Below are 16,664 nucleotides of genomic sequence, written 5' to 3' on the forward strand. Positions count from 1 at the left end.
TTCTTTTTCCAATCTGGTCTAACTAAATTGCACACACGCGATAGCTTGCAAGGTGCTGAAAAATAGGACCTCTACGACGGCGACCCCCTTCAGTCTATAGGAGACCGTGCAGTGAATATAGGGCATAACTTCATACTTCAAGACAGGAGGCGTTGGTGCAATAAACCAGTTGTTAGTCTGCGCTTGTCTCGTGTGGTTCTTCTCTCTTGTACAGTCCTCTTTGCGCCGCTATTTATTGTTCCCATAAAGAAAACTATACCTGAGATATTTTATCTGATCGCTGCATAGGTGAGGAAAACATAGAAATGCTGACAGTTAGGTATGACCGTCAAGCTTTCTGCGTTGTTTATCTACTCCCACAGGTCAACATCGCCGATTTTTTTGGCATTTTCGAACATGCGATATTTTTTCCTTCTAAAAATTGCTTTCTTTGAGTCGAGGGTGACTTAAACATAGATATGAGCATGAACAGCTCAGTGCAAGAACAAAATGCTAACCGGCATACATGCAGCAGGCTTCCAAAATGCAATTTACGAGCCTACACGTGTCACCTCACGCTCGTCCTCTTCTTTAGATCTGCTGATATTTACTCATGAATATGCGCTCCTGGCCGGTCACATTGCGATAGACACAAGTAACCACCTTCCTATTTTCGTTCGTCTTCAAAAAGAAGCTATAGGTAAGCCTGCAATGAACATTTGTCGGCAGCTCGTTTACCAAAGCCGCCTTGACGAATTCAGCAACCACATTTCACTTGAAAATTGAAAATCTGTTCTTCGGAAGACACCTGATGATGCATATATGAGTTCCTTCAGCTTTTTCTTCAATTTATAACCATTGTTTCTCTACCGTCCAGATAGTGCCGTCAAAAAGGGCACGAAAACCATGGAGGACTGATCGCCTGATACGACTGGTAAAAAAGAAGCATAAGCTGTTTTGCGACATTCATAAAAAATTAAGCCACCGATGTTCTGGCGATTTATGAATCCCTAAGGAACCGCTTAAACTACGAAATTAGATGATCCTGGACTGTCCATTATAACAATTTGTTTAATAGACACCTCTCCCTCAGCCCTAAATAAAAGTGGAGGCACCCAAATATTTTTCTGAGCCGAAGTAGCCACCCACAGGATCCTAAGAGCCTGGTTATTCGCGGCAAGGAAATAGCCGGGTCTTCCCTGGCTAATGCCTTTAAGAAATATTTCCCTGAAGTTGAAAACTTATCCTGAAATATGTGCAAATATATGTAAAGTTGTAAATATGTACAACCATTATGTTATACTGTGTCCAGATATTAATAATGAGCTCAAAAATATCTTTCTTGTATGCAATATATTTTGTTTGCAATGTCTTCTTCATAACTTACAGTTATGTAGCCATTTCAATCGATAAAAAACTGCCTCTTTGTAGACGTTGTGAGGTTTGTCAAGCGGACGCGAGGACTGCTTTTTTTTCTTGCCGCCCTCAGTTATTCGTAAAGAACACTGAAATAAATAATTGATTGAATGATTGAATGATTGATTGATTGATGTGATAAATATATTGCCGCCGCAGTGGCGAAGTGGTTGTGGCGCTCGGCTGCAGACCCTAAAGACGCGGGCGCGGTCCCGGCCGCGAAGGCCGAAATTGGATGCAGGCTAAAATTCTAGAGGGCCGTGTACTGTGCGATGTCAGTGCACGTTAAAGAACCCCTGATGGTTGAAATTTCCGGAGCCCTCCAATACGGCGTCCCTCATAGCCTGAGTCGCTTTGGGACGTTAAACCTTCATAAGCCAAACAATAATAGGTTATATATAAACTTTACATCCATGATCCAGGCCATCACCTGTATTATCCAATCAGAGAAAAAGGGGCATGCCAAAGACAAGAACATATTATGAGAAACAAACCAGCATATGCCATGTAAACCTATATCACATTAAAACCACAGTAAAATTATTCTAATCGCAACAGGTATTCCTTACGAGACCGGGGCACTATCTCCTGCTCTCTTCTCCCTTATGTTACTAGGATATTGTTTTGGCTCTGAACCTTATTAACAACCTGCTTTAGAATGCTTTGCATACATATGCATTTTTCTCTTCATGCTTGAAACATGTATGGCGCACTTTTGTTGAAATCCAGTGGTCTGTGTAACAAAAACTGTCCCGAAGAATACATGCAACAATTTCCTTACTTTTCTCACACGTTTCTCTATACAAACATCTGCGTGTTGCAAAAAATATGTTTATGTTAAAAGGGATATTCAGTTTTCGTTTCCTATTGCATTCAAACCACCCAATTATGTACTGTACGTGCACTACGCTGTACTGCGGAGGTGACACAGACCTCATGAGGCATCGGAGACTTTATTCTCTGCCCCTGAAAGTAAGCATTGGACGTTTGCTAAATATGAATGATTAGTTAATAATATTTATCATAACAAAGTTAAATCAGTCATAAATAAATCTTGTTGGTTATCAAAAACTTATTTTAGAAGCGCACAATAAAAGCATATGTGAGTTCATTGTTGAAATGGGAAAAAAAGCCGCAGGCCTAAAAAAATCTAAAGAGAGTATTCTAGAAGAACATTCTAAAAGCACGCGACAATAGAAGTATCAAATTGAAAAATAACAAGGGACGCGAGAAAATAGAGACGCAAAGTTCTGACGCTGCACCTCTTTCTGTAATGTACAGTGAAGATTTTGTGGCCTTCATGCTCGACTGTAATCCTTACAGCAGTTCGTTTAATTTAGCTACACATATTGTTGTTCTGCTATGGGCGGAGTTCATGCTGTTGTTTCATTATGCTCTGCATCCTCTCGTTCGAAATAGGTCTGACCATTTCATAGTTTTTCATACTTGCTAATATATTTTAAACATATCAGCATGGATTCTCTCTCAAGGAGGGTAAAAATGTGATAACTTCGAAAGCACAATCTAAACCGTTGAGACCGTTTTTAGACCGGAATAATAAAATATTTTAATGTTCAAATATATTTTTTTCTATAGAAGGTCTGCAATTTTTTGCAGAATTAATCTGGTTGGCCGAGTGCTATTTCACTGGTGTAGCTGAGTGGCTACCTTTTGAAAGGCCTGAGGGAAGAAATGAACTCGCGAACCGAAAACGAGAGTTGCTAATATACATGCCTCAAGTTCTAAAATGTGTCGACGTATTTTAGCAATGTTTATTGGAAATTTCTCCTACGTCTTATCACAAGTCCACAAACTTTACAAAACTAGTGTGGCAGCTAATAAGGTACCTGTGAGGAGAATCTAGCAAAAGAATAAGTACCCATCCTATTACAATTTTTGTGGCTTCTTCCGGCACTAATTAAAACAATAATCTTTGATGCTCTCAGTTGCAGAATTTTTACACTTGCACAAAAATCTTGCAGGTTTAAGCGGTGTTTTACTTACTAATGATAATTATTAAATGTTTTTGAACTTTCAATTTCTATGGGTCTCAGTGGCACTGAATTCACTCCCAAGTTGGCCGGCCCGCGTATACCCGGTCCCATCTACTTGTCTGCATCTTCACATTGCCTTGGCATTGTAAAACAAAATATCAATCCTTTTCTTCTCTGGCAACATGTCCGGAAGCTTGAAATAAGGTTTCGGTTTGGTTTATAGGAATTTAACGTCCCAAGCAACTCAGGCTATGAGAGACGTAGTAGTGAAGGGCTCCGGAAATTTCGACCCCCTGGGGTTCTTTAACGTGCACTGACATCGCACAGTACACGGGCATCTAGAATTTCGCCTTCGTCGAAATTCGACCGCCGCGGCTGGGATCAAACCCGCGCTTTTCGGGCCGGCAGCCGAGCGCCATAACCACTGAGCCACCGCTGAAATAAGGTTTCGCTGCATGCCAAGCGTTTAATAACAGGCACGCATTTTCATTCCAGAGAAAGAGCATTGCACAGAACGCAGGAAAGGAAATGAACTGCATGAAAGCAAGTTAATAAACGGCATTAAAATCTAATGGAGACGAGGGCGAGCAACTCACCTTCTTAGGAAGAGATGCCAGTTAGCTCAGACGTCCAGCAGGGCAAAGTCCAACGCTATACGCCTTGCCTCGGAGCAAGTGTTACGTCGGGAGTGGTTCCGGCAACTGAGGGCCACAATTACCGCGCCTCGAAGAAAAATTGCGATCCGTGCTGGGAGGAAGGGCCGGCTGCAGTTGATCGTTGTTTCTTTGATTGGCCGTTGGCATCATTACGTAAAGAGATGGCCGCCCTCAACTCCGCAGAGGGCAAAGCAGGAAGTTTCTGTTGCCTCCATGCACGCAAGGGTCCCACAGTCAGCCCAGCGACGCCCCTAATCTGCCGGGGCGGTCGTTTTTCTTTCTGTTCTCGGAGGAGTTAAAGGACATGAGATGAGTCACAGCAGTTCTGCTGCACTGGCTTTCGGGCCAGAGAAAACTGGAGGGTCCGGTTACAAACGAAAGAGAACGGGTTCAACCTAACATTTAATTTGAATATATTGTGACGAAGAAGACGTAGAACTGTGCAGTGGCACGGGCAGGAGCACTCGCGCTAGGTCGGCAGCCATTAAATCATCTCATTGCTATCGATCAACACGTCCGTTTCTTTGGCTGGCCACCACGTAACATTTGGTGGAGGTGCGGGGTGTCATCGACATGTTGGTCCTGGAGGTTCGGCGTCCTGCATGAGCCGTGGTCGTCGACCGTGAGTTCTTGGCCTGCGTCGCTCTGCCGTGCCCCAGCCTTCCAGACCCGAACCGACCTCACCGTTGCTCTCCCTCACCCTCCCCGTCCCCCACCCAGACCACTCAGCACGACGAACTGAACCCCACGCAAGGATCTGGCCTATCGACCCCACTGACCCGAGACGCCGCTTACATCTGAAGGCACCGTTCCCCTGCCCAGGCCGTTCGGCGCGTCCTTGTGCCTCGACCATCTGCTCCTGGCGGCTTGTGGCCCGGGAGCTTCGTGGACCAGGAATGATTCAGCCGCCTCGTTCATAGTAGTTGCCAGCACCTCACCACTTTATCGTTCCAGTCCAACCATCCTCTTAAGCCCGCAACCACTTCGCCCGTCTCTTTGTCACCGATAGGGACGATCGCTCGGAGGCCCCGGGTAGTGTGACGAAGAAGACGACGAACTCTTCTCATTGCCATCGATCATCGCGTCACTTTCTTCGTCTGGCTACCGCGTAACAATATGAGCTCCACCGTGCATTTCTCTACCATTCCACAAACGAAAAAGCACCAAAAGCACGAAAAAAATCATACATTCCTTGGAGCTGCCCTTACACGTAAGCCCGACTTTTTGCTAGCAGCTGATTCCACCTGGAGTTCTCTTAGCAAATTTGGTTGGGTGTTAGTGGTAGTAGTAGTAGTAACAGTGATGGTTTAGTATTATTAGTAGTACCGGCAGTAGGAATAATAGTACCAATAACAGCAAAGAGTAGTAGTAGTATATTTAATGGGAAAACAATATTTTGACGGGTAAACTTCAAGCAAGATATTGTGACGTTTTGGGTGTTGCGTCAAGTGAAATAAATAAATGAACGAATAAATAAATAAATAAATAAATACCCGCTGCTATTCGAACCCATTGCGGCGCGAACATGTAAGCTTCGCTGGCCACTGCACGAGTGCACCAGGCTACAGCCGCAGCCGAGCACTCCTCCTCTTGAACTGCAAAACAATCCCATGTTCTGCATTGCACATCTTCTTATTCATCAACTAATACTACTATCAAACCAATATTCGCGCTTTGAGCTATGTGGCTGTAGTGACAGTGAGATGAGCGCTTCATGCATGGGCATAGACAACGTTGTGGCAGAAACACGGAACTAGAGTAATTGGCGTTGGCGTTCGCAACTTTGGAGCAGACCCGCGGAACTGGAGCTTAATTAGGCTACCGGCGTACACTGGGTAAACTGGCATTGACGGTGAAAACGTCAGCGGACACCTAAATCGCGCTTTCAGGCACATGGTGGTCGTGTTTGCCTGCAAAAAACTGCGCTTTCAAGTGAAGTGGCGCTAAACCACCAGCCACATTTTATCAATGCCTGTATTAGTATGAATAGCGCTTGTGGTAGTAGAATTAGTAGTAGCAATGACAGCAGTGGAGTAACGGGAGACCAAAGAGCAGAGAAGTAGCAGTGTTAGCAAGAAAATTCAAACAGCACTAGACAACAGGACCAGAAAGAGAAGGAGACAAACATGGCCGGCGAAAAACAGCGCCGTGTTTGTCTCCTCCTCTTTCTTGTCCTGTTGTCTAGCGCTGTTTGAATTTTCTTGTTACTATGAAACAACCAACTCGCCCAATCTGCCGTCCTTATTGTAGTGTTAGTTTAGCAGTATTGTCAGTACCGGCCATAACAGTAGGAGTAATATTGGAAGTAGCAGCAGTACCAGTAGCAAAACTGGTAGCAGATGTTGCTGTTTTAGTTTAGCGGTATATTAGTAGTGGCCGGGAGCAGCAGTAATAGTATCTATAGCAGCAGCAGTAGAAGTAGTAGCAGTAATAGTAGCAACACTAATAGAACCCGTTGTAGTAGTAGAGGTAGCAGCAAAAGAAGTAGAGTTACAAAGCATAACTGATATCATACTCCTGGTCTTTGAAAAATCCTTTGATGGCGTTTCCCCCCAAGAAACTGTTTCTTAAATTGAAACCAATCTTTAAAAATGACACTACACTCATGTGAAGTGAGGCATATTGCCTGAAAGCTTTGCTATGTTCATTTGTTCAACCTCAGTGCCGCCGGAACGCGTCATCACTTTCCTTGTGATGCAAGATGCGATGAGAAGTACGTCATCTGATCGCAAACAGGCGGAAATGATTTTGCTTTGTTTGAGACTTTGTGTTACTATGCACGCTGTATCTCTAAAGTTCGTATTCCGCTTTAAGTCGAGCGCGGCCGAGAGCGGCGGGCATTCTGTTCGACAACCGTCGAGCGTGCTTGTTGCCTATCGCCGGCACCAAGTGATGGAATTCATTTTGGGCGCGAGTAAGCCCAACAAAGAGTAGCTTTTGGAAGCCGTCTTCGCTGTCTTGCTCACTGTCTGAATGCCGTCACCACTACGTGATATCTGGTGGACGTGGTAGGTGCCGCATGTTCTCTTCGACTTCACCCCGTGGCAGCCGCCGAAGCAGCGATAGACGTACCGAACCAGACAGCGGGAAAGGCACGGAAGCCGCCCCAACCGAAAAGGAACTGAGAAGCAGCCGAGGCCTTCAAACTCTGCCGCCCGAACACTGACTACTACCAAGTCGCACGCGAGAGCAGAACGGCTCCTCATTGTCAACGTCACCATGAGTAAACACTGGAGTTGATTATTCTTCACCAGCCTCGACTGCCGCCGTTCCTGTTCCTGGTCTTAATTAATGACATAAATACTGACATACGTGTAAAAATAAAAACTTTTTGCAGTTTAATACATAATCTGAAACGAAATATCCCATTTTGAATATGAACTACCATCAAACTAATCATTCCGTAAAACCGGAATCTGGTGTTCGACGTGAAAAATGGTCATTAAAGGGACACTGAGGAGAACTCTATCATTTTTTTTTGTTAGCAAAATCTGATAGTTCGGCTTTTCATGGTTTTGTTGCCGCTTGTCCGAGCGCGAAAGATGCATTTATTTCAAAGAAATTTGAATTCGAAGTTGAAAAAGTTTTTCCCGCCCTCTGATTCAAACTCAGGGAACTCTTATGACGCCACGGCAACTCTTATGACGTCACAGAACGGAGTGACGTGAATCGTGACGTAAACGCAGACTCCGTGATTTCTGACGGCTAGCGGTGCAATGTGCAACCTTCCTATGCAAGCCTCAGAGATTCTTGACGTCCATGAAGTAAAGAAAATTCCTCCGTGGCGCCTCTTGTCCTAGGAAGTCATCAGGCTTGTACTTGCGAGACTGGCCTGTGGCGGCGATACCTGTATTTTGGTTCTTGGTATTTTCTACATTACAAGAGCTTTGTTTTCAGGCAGAGTGGCGTTTTTGTGATCAGGAGCTGCTATTCTATGGATACAAGCCAACTTCAATTTCTCCACAGTGTCCCTTTAATACTAAAAAAACCGTTGCGGTGACGGTAATTCCGAAGAAAAAACAGCTGACTTTCAGACATCATACCAATAACAATTATTTGGCTGGAACGTCAAGCTCCAAGCACCTGGGAATCATAATTAGGCCCGATGTTAATTGGCATCAAAACATGGAGTGCGTTGAAAATAAAGCAATCCGGAATCTGGGGTATATTAGTTTTTAATATTCGCGTTTTTAAACTCGTTTAAAAATGAGAATTCGATAGGACTCGAGTTTTCACGTTACTTATGCTTCCCCACGCATTGCTTGAATCAGCAGTCGAATCGAGTTCACCACTAGAGAACGATTTTAACACTGGTCAGCTTGTCGAAACCCAAGCGGTCCGCGTCAACTACCACGCTTGTTACGTGGTGCCGCAAAGAGAGCGGACGGCTTAGTAAACAATAAAGTTTTGACCTTTTCTAACGCATGAAAATGTCGCCCTTGATTGCGTGGCCGCTTAGACTCACGGACACATTGAAATTTTGACGCCGAATCACGCGTCGATGTTGTGCGCTATATGCCGCACTTAGCTAAGAGTGTACGTTAAGGTACCATCCGGTATTTGCTCTCTGCACCGTCTGGGCGTCCCATGTAAGACGATTTGACTTCAGCTAGCATATCACTCATTCGCCTTTTTTTTAACCCATTCTGCGCTCCACGCATCTCGGCCTTACACCTAGCCTTTTCTCTTCCACAGGTCACTGCGTGCTTCTCAGTGCTACATGTAGCCTTCTGGTTAGCCTTGTAGTTTTTGCACCATATGTAAATACTTGCTGTTAACGTATAGATGTTTCTCATTGGCAATACTAATAAGCTGCTGATCATTACTTCAAAGCATTTGTCATATGCCATGCACCTTATTCTTATTCTCATAGGCACTTAACTATCATCGTCTGTGTGTGCGTTCACCGCACACACGGACTCTTCTGTACTCTTCTCACCGGCTCGTGAGCCAACTTGACAAGACTGGAGGCCGTCGCCTCACGTTCTGTTAGAGGGCACTGCAACTTAGCCCATACACGGGGACTTGTAAGCACAGCGGGAAGGCGGGGATAGGGTGTAAGAAGACGAGTAATGCAGCATATTGTCCGTCGCAAGAGCGCCTGTGGCCGCAGTGGAGTTTGCGCGAACTGGAGAGCAACTGAATAACAAATCTGTGCGGCTGGCGAAGCTCACAATGAACACATCGCTCTGCGTAAAGCCGGTCGTGCTCAGCGCTTTGTGAACGCCCAGTAAGATCACGGCTGGTCAATCTGGTACAGGAGGTGACAGTAATCGCTGTGCCCGGGTGTAAAATTTCAGTTTTCACTAGTAAACCTCGACGCCCACTACTGCTACTACTAATACTCCCAATAATACTGTTACTGCTACTGACACAGACAAGAAGGCGAAGAAGCGGGCAGTGGTGGGCTACGGAGAGCTTGCGTTATGGCCGGTGCTCGTAAAAGCACATTTTCTTCGCATAACTTTGTTAAAAGGTATCACCACCACATACAAATATTGTTGCTGCAGCGGCTATTAGCCTGCTACTAGTGCTGCTAACATTAATTGTGCTACTGTTGGCATCAAGCTACAGCTACAACTATACAGTTGCCACTAGTTCTAATACTACTAAAAGTAAACTAACACTACTGCGTTTACTACTATTGTTGCTACTGCTACTACTACTACTTCTACTATTAAACTAACAATACCTCTTTTACTACTATTGTTTCTACTGCTACTACTACTTCGACTAAAAATGCCACTTTTACTGCTGCTACTACTACTATTATCAGCTGCTATTGCCAATGCAGTTAGGAGGCCCTATTTGCAGTCTCGACTTTTGGGCCTCCTGATGTATATACCCCATAAACCATGTACTGTAAATACGAAATAAACTTGATTTGATATTGCTGGTACAGCTACCACTGGTAACATAACATTACTATATCTCGGCTCCTTGTAGTCTTGTTACTCCTACTCCTGCTTGAACAGAGACTATTACTGGTATTTCTACTACTACTGCTATTCCTACTGCTTCAGGTAGTGATACTACTGCTGCTGCTATTTCTGCTAGTGCTGCTACTAGGGCTACTGCCGCTACTATTATTACAGCTGAGCAATAAATGTGACTTTCAATTGTGATAATGCTACTATTACTACCCCACCACCCTCACTCGTAATGGTGTTTTCCGAGGTAATTCCAGGAAGAGTTAACTGCTTGGAATGTTTGAGACTTTGATGCTCGGGCCGCTCCAAAGAATGCAGTGGTTGTTCGTTCTCTTTTGTGCAATACGCAGCATAGCACTCGGAAGCTCATATATTCAAATTAAACGTTAGGCCGAACCCGTCCTCTTTCGCTTGTAACCGGGCCCTACGCGTTTTCTCTGGCCCGAAAGCCAGTGCAGCAGAACTGCTGTGACTCAACTCGTGTCCTTTCACTCCTCCAGAACAGAAAGATAAACGACCGCCCCGGCAGATTAGGTGCGTCGCTGGGCTGACTGAGGGACCCTTGCGTGCGTGGAGGCAACAGAAACTTCCTGCTTTGCCCTCTGCGGAGTTGAGGACGGCCATCTCTTTACGTCATGATGCCAACGGCCAATCAAAGAAACACAACGACGAACTGCAGCCGGCCCTTCCTCCCAGCACGGATCGCGATTTTTATTCGAGGCGCGGTAATTGTGGCCCTCATTTGCCGGAGCCCCTCCCGACGTAACACTTGCTCCGAGGCAAGGCGTATAGCGTTGGACTTTGCCCTGCTGGACGTCTGAGCTAACTGGCATCACTTACTAAGAAGGTGAGTTGCTCGCACTCGTCTCCATTAGATTTTGATGCCGTTTAATAATTTGCTTTCATGGAGTTCATTTCCTGTCCTGCGTTCTGTGCCATGCTCTTTCTCTGGAATCAAAATGCGTGCCTGTTATTAAACGCTTGGCTTGCGGCGGAGCCTTATTTCAAGCTCCGGACATGACGCCAGAGAAGGAAAGGATTTCTACATTCTTTTACAATGCCAAGGCAATGTGAAGACGCAGACAAGTAGATGGGCCAGGGTATACACGGGTTGGAAAACTAGGGAGTGGGCTCAGCTTTAAAGTTTCGCTATTTTTTGCCGTCGTTCTGTTCTAGTGAGTTGCCCTATGTTTTTCTGCCATTTAAAGCATTGTGCCTTCGGTTTTAACTAAGATTAGGGCATGTAATATGAGCAGCAGTGCACAGGACCAGGGCTAGTTGCAAATATTATGAAGTGTGCTTGTAACTGCCAATTGTCCTGCTTTGAATTGAAGAGGAGTGCATTATTCATATTCTCTCTGTCGGCTTACTATTTGCATTGAATAGAAGCCTAAGTTTTTCTGAATGTAAACAATACAAGGGTCGAATATGTCCTTTGCATAAAATATCTAGCACTTCATCTGCATTGAAACCTTCATTGAATATTCTCACAGATCACATTACCAGTACAACATTAAGGAAACTTTGCATGCCAAAACACCCTTTATGCCTTGCAAATTCTGACAAAGATATGAAGGTTACACTTCATTGATCAGACAATCCTTAGGATATGCTTCTATTATATGGCATCATCATCAGAACTTCCTTTCTAGTCTTTCTCGATTCTTAGCAGCCACCGTGTCTCAGTGCTTCTGGCGCTCGGCTGCTGACCCGAAAGACGCGGGCTCGATATCGGTCGCGGCTGTCGGATTTCGATGGAGGCGAAATTCTTGAGGCCCGCGTACTGTGTGATATCACTGTGCGTTAAAGAACCCCACGTGGTCGAAATTTCCGGAGCCCTTCACTACGGCGTCCCTTATAGCCTGAGTCGCTTTGGGACGTTAAACCCCCTTAAACTAAACTAATTAAACTCCTTCCGAATTTGTTCAGAACAAAGCAGGAAAGTTTCTTTTCGTTCTTTTCTTGTTTTAATGATATACATACACAACTCATTTCCAACGAGGTCCCGCTGCTAACAAAATGACTTTTGAAGTTATGGCTACCAGCCTTCCTGAAAAAGCCGGCATTATCTCACAAAATATAACATTTTTCTCAAGTGCAACAATGAAGTGTAGCACTTTTACAATCTCCGAATAGTGGAGGCAGACCAATGAAACAAGGATGTCCCATGAGCAGGGTCAATTCCATCTGATACTTATTTCTTGCGTTTCTTGGTTTTGTACATTTATTGCGTCCACACCTAAAACCAAGGCTTCCGCATCTAGAAATGCAAGAAACGACTATAGTATGGTGTTTTATGGCACATAGGCAGCTAAAGCCATCATATGCCAAGCACAAGGTACGCACCAGGTCCGCACAAGGGTACGCACATGTTCTACTGTGATTGAATATGTGCATAGCTAGTGACTTCTGGAGTGGACTATGTTCTGCTGTGAGTGAATGTGTGCATAGATGGGGACTGCGGGAGTAGAATATGTACTGTTATAAGTGACTGTGTGCATAGCGGGGAAGATCCGACAGGTTTTAGGTCATTATTAACATAAATGTGACGCTACGGTGGAGCGATTTCCGGCAGAAATAGCAAATCTAATCCCACCTGTAGCAAACAACTCAACTCAAAGTACGCACAAGATATAAAGTTATAGGCTACCTGAAAAGAAAAGCACACATGAGGAATACATGCAACGAAGAGAACAGATAACGGACACTACCATACGGTAATAGTGTATCAGAGAAGAAGGCACATGAAGCCAGGGATACTCCAACAATGTTCTTTACCGTAAGTCCAAATTCCCTCGCTTCACCCCCCCCCCCCCCCCCAAACCCTCATTTTGGTTTTGCCGCAAGCTCTAAAATTCCTTCTGTTTTCGCGACTTTTCTAGCCTTTTTAGGTAATATTTCCTCTTCTCGCGAATAATAAAGAGGAATATTCATGAATTTCCTAAGTATCATTCGTTGTCTCTTTTTCGCGCTCGACTACGTATTTCACAAAGGCGGCCATTCAGAAAGCTTACCATGTAAGGCTACGTGCTGAGAACTCTTGTTTTAATCTTTTTCCAATCACAGTTTGCTTCTAAGTGGGAGTCCACCAAACAACTATATTGTCACGTAGTGGTGACGGCAGTCGAAGGAGCGATGAAGACGGACAAAAGGTCTTGTAACAGAAAACTGTTTATTGGGTTGACTTGCGCCCACAATGGACTGAATCATTCGGCGGCGGCGTAGCAACAAGCGTGCTCGGCGGTCGTAGAACAGAATTCCCGCCGCTGTCGGCCGTGCTCAATTTAAAGCTGATAGAGAACTTTCGAGATAAAGCGTGCAAAGTTACTAGAACATTCTGGAACAACGTAGAGTCAGCTCTGCCAGGCTGCGATCAATCGACATAAATCTAGTCGCGTCTTGCGTCGCAAACAAAGCGGTAAAGTGGTGTGGCGGCAGATTTGAACAAAGAAAAAACACTGCAAATATTCGCGGCATTACTCCCCTCTCGAAGAAGCATCGACCCGATGCATTAAAACAAATAATGCGAGTAGTAAGAGATAAAACGGATCTTGCGAAAATAGAGTATGGAAATGCAGCGTCCATTAGTGCACATAATACGGCTTCAGACGGACTACATGGACAACTTATGGTCGTACGCGGCGTCGCTGGGATGAAGTCATTGCGTCAGGGATGACTTCATATTCCAGTTCACCTAGCCGACGAATAACCTTGTACGGGCCGAAATAGCCGCGCAAAAGCTTTTCACTCAATCCACGGCGGCGAATGGGCGTCCACACCCAGACTTGGTCTCCTGGCTTGTATTCCGCGTTGCGTCTTCGTAGGTTGTAGCGTCTGGCGTCGAACCGCTTCTGATCTTTGATCCGTAATCGGGCAAGCCTTCGAGTTTCTGCTGCGCGTTGAAGGTAGGCGGCAACGTCGACATTCTCTTCTGTAATGTTGGGCAGCATGGCGTCTAGCATGGTCGTGGCCTCCCTGCCATGGACGGGCCTAAAAGGCGTTTTCTGGGTGGTCTCCTGCATGGCTGTGTTTTAGGCAATGACGACGTAAGGCAGGATGACATCCCAGGTTTTGTGTTCGGCATCGGCATACATGCCGAGCATATCAGCGATGGTTTTGTTCAGGCGCTCGGTCAGTCCGTTGGTCTGCGGATTGTATGCAGTTGTCTCCTCCGGTGGCTAGTTTGGCTGTAACGCAGGACGGCTTGCGTTAGTTCCGCCGTGAATGCTGTTCCTCTGTCCCCTCTGTCCATGATGAGCACATCGGGGGCGCCGTGTCGAAGAAGAATACATTCCACGAAAAGTTTGACGACTTCTGCTGCTGTTCCCTTCAGTAGGGCTTTCGCATCGGCGTAGCGGGTCAGGTAGTCGGTTGCTATGATGATCCACTCATTTCCAGACGTTGACGTTGAAAAAGGCCAAGCAAGTCTATGCCGACCTGCTGAAAGGGCCTTGAGGGAGGTTCAATGGGGTTCAGAAATCCTGCTGGTCGTGTGGGAGGGGTCTTTCGTCGCTGCCAATCTTGGCAGGTTTTCAAATAACGTGCGACATCGGCAGACAGCCGGGGCCACTAATACTTGTTTTGAATGCGGCATAGGGTGCGACTAAACCCGATATGTCAAGCTTTCGTCTCGTCGTGTGAAGTGTGTAGAACTTCTTCGCGTAGACAAGCAGGTAGAACAAGGAGGTAGGCTGTTTTGCTCGCTGCAAAGTTCTTCTTCACAAGGACCTCATTCTGCACACAGAAGGAAGACAGTCCTCGCTTGAATGAAGCGGGGGGTGAAGAAACCTTGCCATCCAGGTACTCGATGAGGCGTTTTAGGTCGGGGTCCGAGCGTTGCTGCTGAGCAAAAGAGCTAGGGCTGATGGGTCCCAGGAAGGCGTCCTCATCGTCGTCCGGCGGCGGTGTATCTACAGGGGCTCGTGAGAGGCAATCGGCGACAGAGTGCTTGCGTCCGGACTTGTAAACGACGGTGACGCCAAACTCCTGGAGACGCAGACTCCATCGAGCGAGTCGCCAGATGGGTCCTTAAATTGGCAAGCCAGCACAGCGCGTGGTGATCGCTGACCACCTTGAACGGTCGTCTGTACCGGTAGGGGCGGAATTTTGACGTAGCCCAGATAATGGCAAGGCACTCCTTCTCAGTTGTTGAATAGTTAGCCCCGGCCTTGGAAAGGGAACGGCTAGCGTATGCGATGACCTTCTGCAGCCCGTCGCTTTTTTGAACGAGAACGGCACCTAGGCCCACGCTGCTTGCGTCGGTATGAACTTCAGTATCGGCGTTTTCATCAAAATGCGCGAGGATCGTTGGGGACTGTAAACGACGCTGAAGTTCCTTGAAGGCTTCTGCTTGCGGCGCTTCCCATTTAAATGGCACGTCTGTTTTAGTCAGTTGGGTTAGGGGCTCAGCGATGCGCGAAAAGTTTTTCACAAATCGTCGGTAATATGCGCACAGTCCGAGAAATCTGCGCACTGCTTTCTTATCGGCCGGCGGTGGAAACTGTTCAATAGCAGCTGTTTTCTACGGGTCCGGGCGTACTCCCTCCTTGCTAACGATGTGGCCTAGAAACAGTAGCTCTTCTTAGGCAAAGTGGCACTTCTCTGCTTGCAAGGTTAGGCCAGACGACTTGATGGCACCTAGTACTGTTCGAAGTCTTTTGAGGTGCTCTTCAAAGTTCGAGGCGAAGACATCGACGTCATCTTAATATACCAGAAAAATTTGTCACTTCAGGCCTGCCAGCACTGCACCCATTACTCGCTGAAACGTCGCTGGTGCGGAACGGAGACCAAATGGCATCACCTTGAACTCAAACAGCCCATTAGGAGTGATAAATGCTTTCTTCTCGCGATCTCTTTCGTCGACCTCAATTTGCCAGTAGCCGTTCTTGAGGTCCATCGACGAGAAATATTTGGCGTTGCAGAGGCGGTCCAGTGTGTCGTCGATGCGGAAGAGGGGGTTGATGTCCTTCTTTGTTATGTGGTTAGAGCGGCGGTAATCAACGCAGAATTGAAGTGCACCGTCTTTCTTTCTCACTAGAACAACCGGTGCCGCCCATGGGCTGTTTGAAGGCTGGATGACGTGGTCGCGAAGCATTTCTTCGACTTGGTCCCGGATGGCTTGTTCTCGCGGTGACGCACGGTAGGGGCTTTGACGGAGAGGTCGGACGTGTTGGCCCGTTATAACGCGATGCTTGGCAATTGGCGTTTGTGGGACCTTCGGCGATGTCGAAAAACACTCACTGTAGCTTCGAAGCAGATTGCGGATCTGATCTTGGCTGTTCTGGTTCAGGGCTGGGTTGATGTCGAAAGTGGGCGAGTTCTCTTTGTGAGGCAAATCTTCTGCGGAGGGGTCGGAGAGGGCGAAGGAGTCTCGTACGTCGGATATTTCGTCGAAGAAAGCAATCGTCGTTCCTCTGTTAATGTGCCGGTATTCTTTGCTGAAGTTAGTCAGCAGTCCTTCGGCCTGGCCTTTGAGGAAGTGTGCGATGCCCCTTGCCATGCTGATTCCTCGGTCTAGGAGCAACTGCATGTTCCCCTCGATGGTGGCTTCAGCGTTAGTGGCTTTCATGGCGCCTACGGTCACGATAACGCTTGAATGGGGTGGGGCGCTCACTCTTTCCTCCAGGACACTCAGGGCAACGTGATTTTAACGAGTTTTCATCGAAGTGATGGCTTCTTTCGCCGAAAGC

The 16,664-nt window shown here is 46.3% G+C and overlaps 1 protein-coding gene and 1 long non-coding RNA gene across 4 annotated transcripts in view; one reads left to right on the forward strand and one right to left on the reverse strand.

The window, feature by feature from the left end:
* LOC144134633 (uncharacterized) overlaps positions 1-4,077 on the reverse strand; it is a 30,550-nt gene extending 26,473 nt beyond the window's left edge. Inside the window, exon 1 of the long non-coding RNA XR_013315183.1 lies at positions 3,986-4,077. This is a non-coding gene — a long non-coding RNA (uncharacterized LOC144134633). The remainder of the gene's footprint in view (positions 1-3,985) is intronic.
* A 6,638-nt stretch (positions 4,078-10,715) lies between these two features.
* The window catches only part of LOC144134634 (uncharacterized), an 84,644-nt gene continuing 78,695 nt past the window's right edge, over positions 10,716-16,664 (forward strand). The window contains exon 1 of one of the 3 annotated variants that reach the window (XM_077667505.1): positions 10,716-10,822. The gene's annotated coding sequence lies outside the window, so the exon portion shown is untranslated. The remainder of the gene's footprint in view (positions 10,823-16,664) is intronic. The other 2 variants (XR_013315185.1, XR_013315184.1) reach the window with 2 other exon arrangements.

The sequence above is a fragment of the Amblyomma americanum genome, chromosome 5, assembly GCF_052857255.1.
Source record: "Amblyomma americanum isolate KBUSLIRL-KWMA chromosome 5, ASM5285725v1, whole genome shotgun sequence".
In the NCBI taxonomy this organism is placed as follows: Eukaryota; Metazoa; Arthropoda; class Arachnida; order Ixodida; family Ixodidae; genus Amblyomma; species Amblyomma americanum.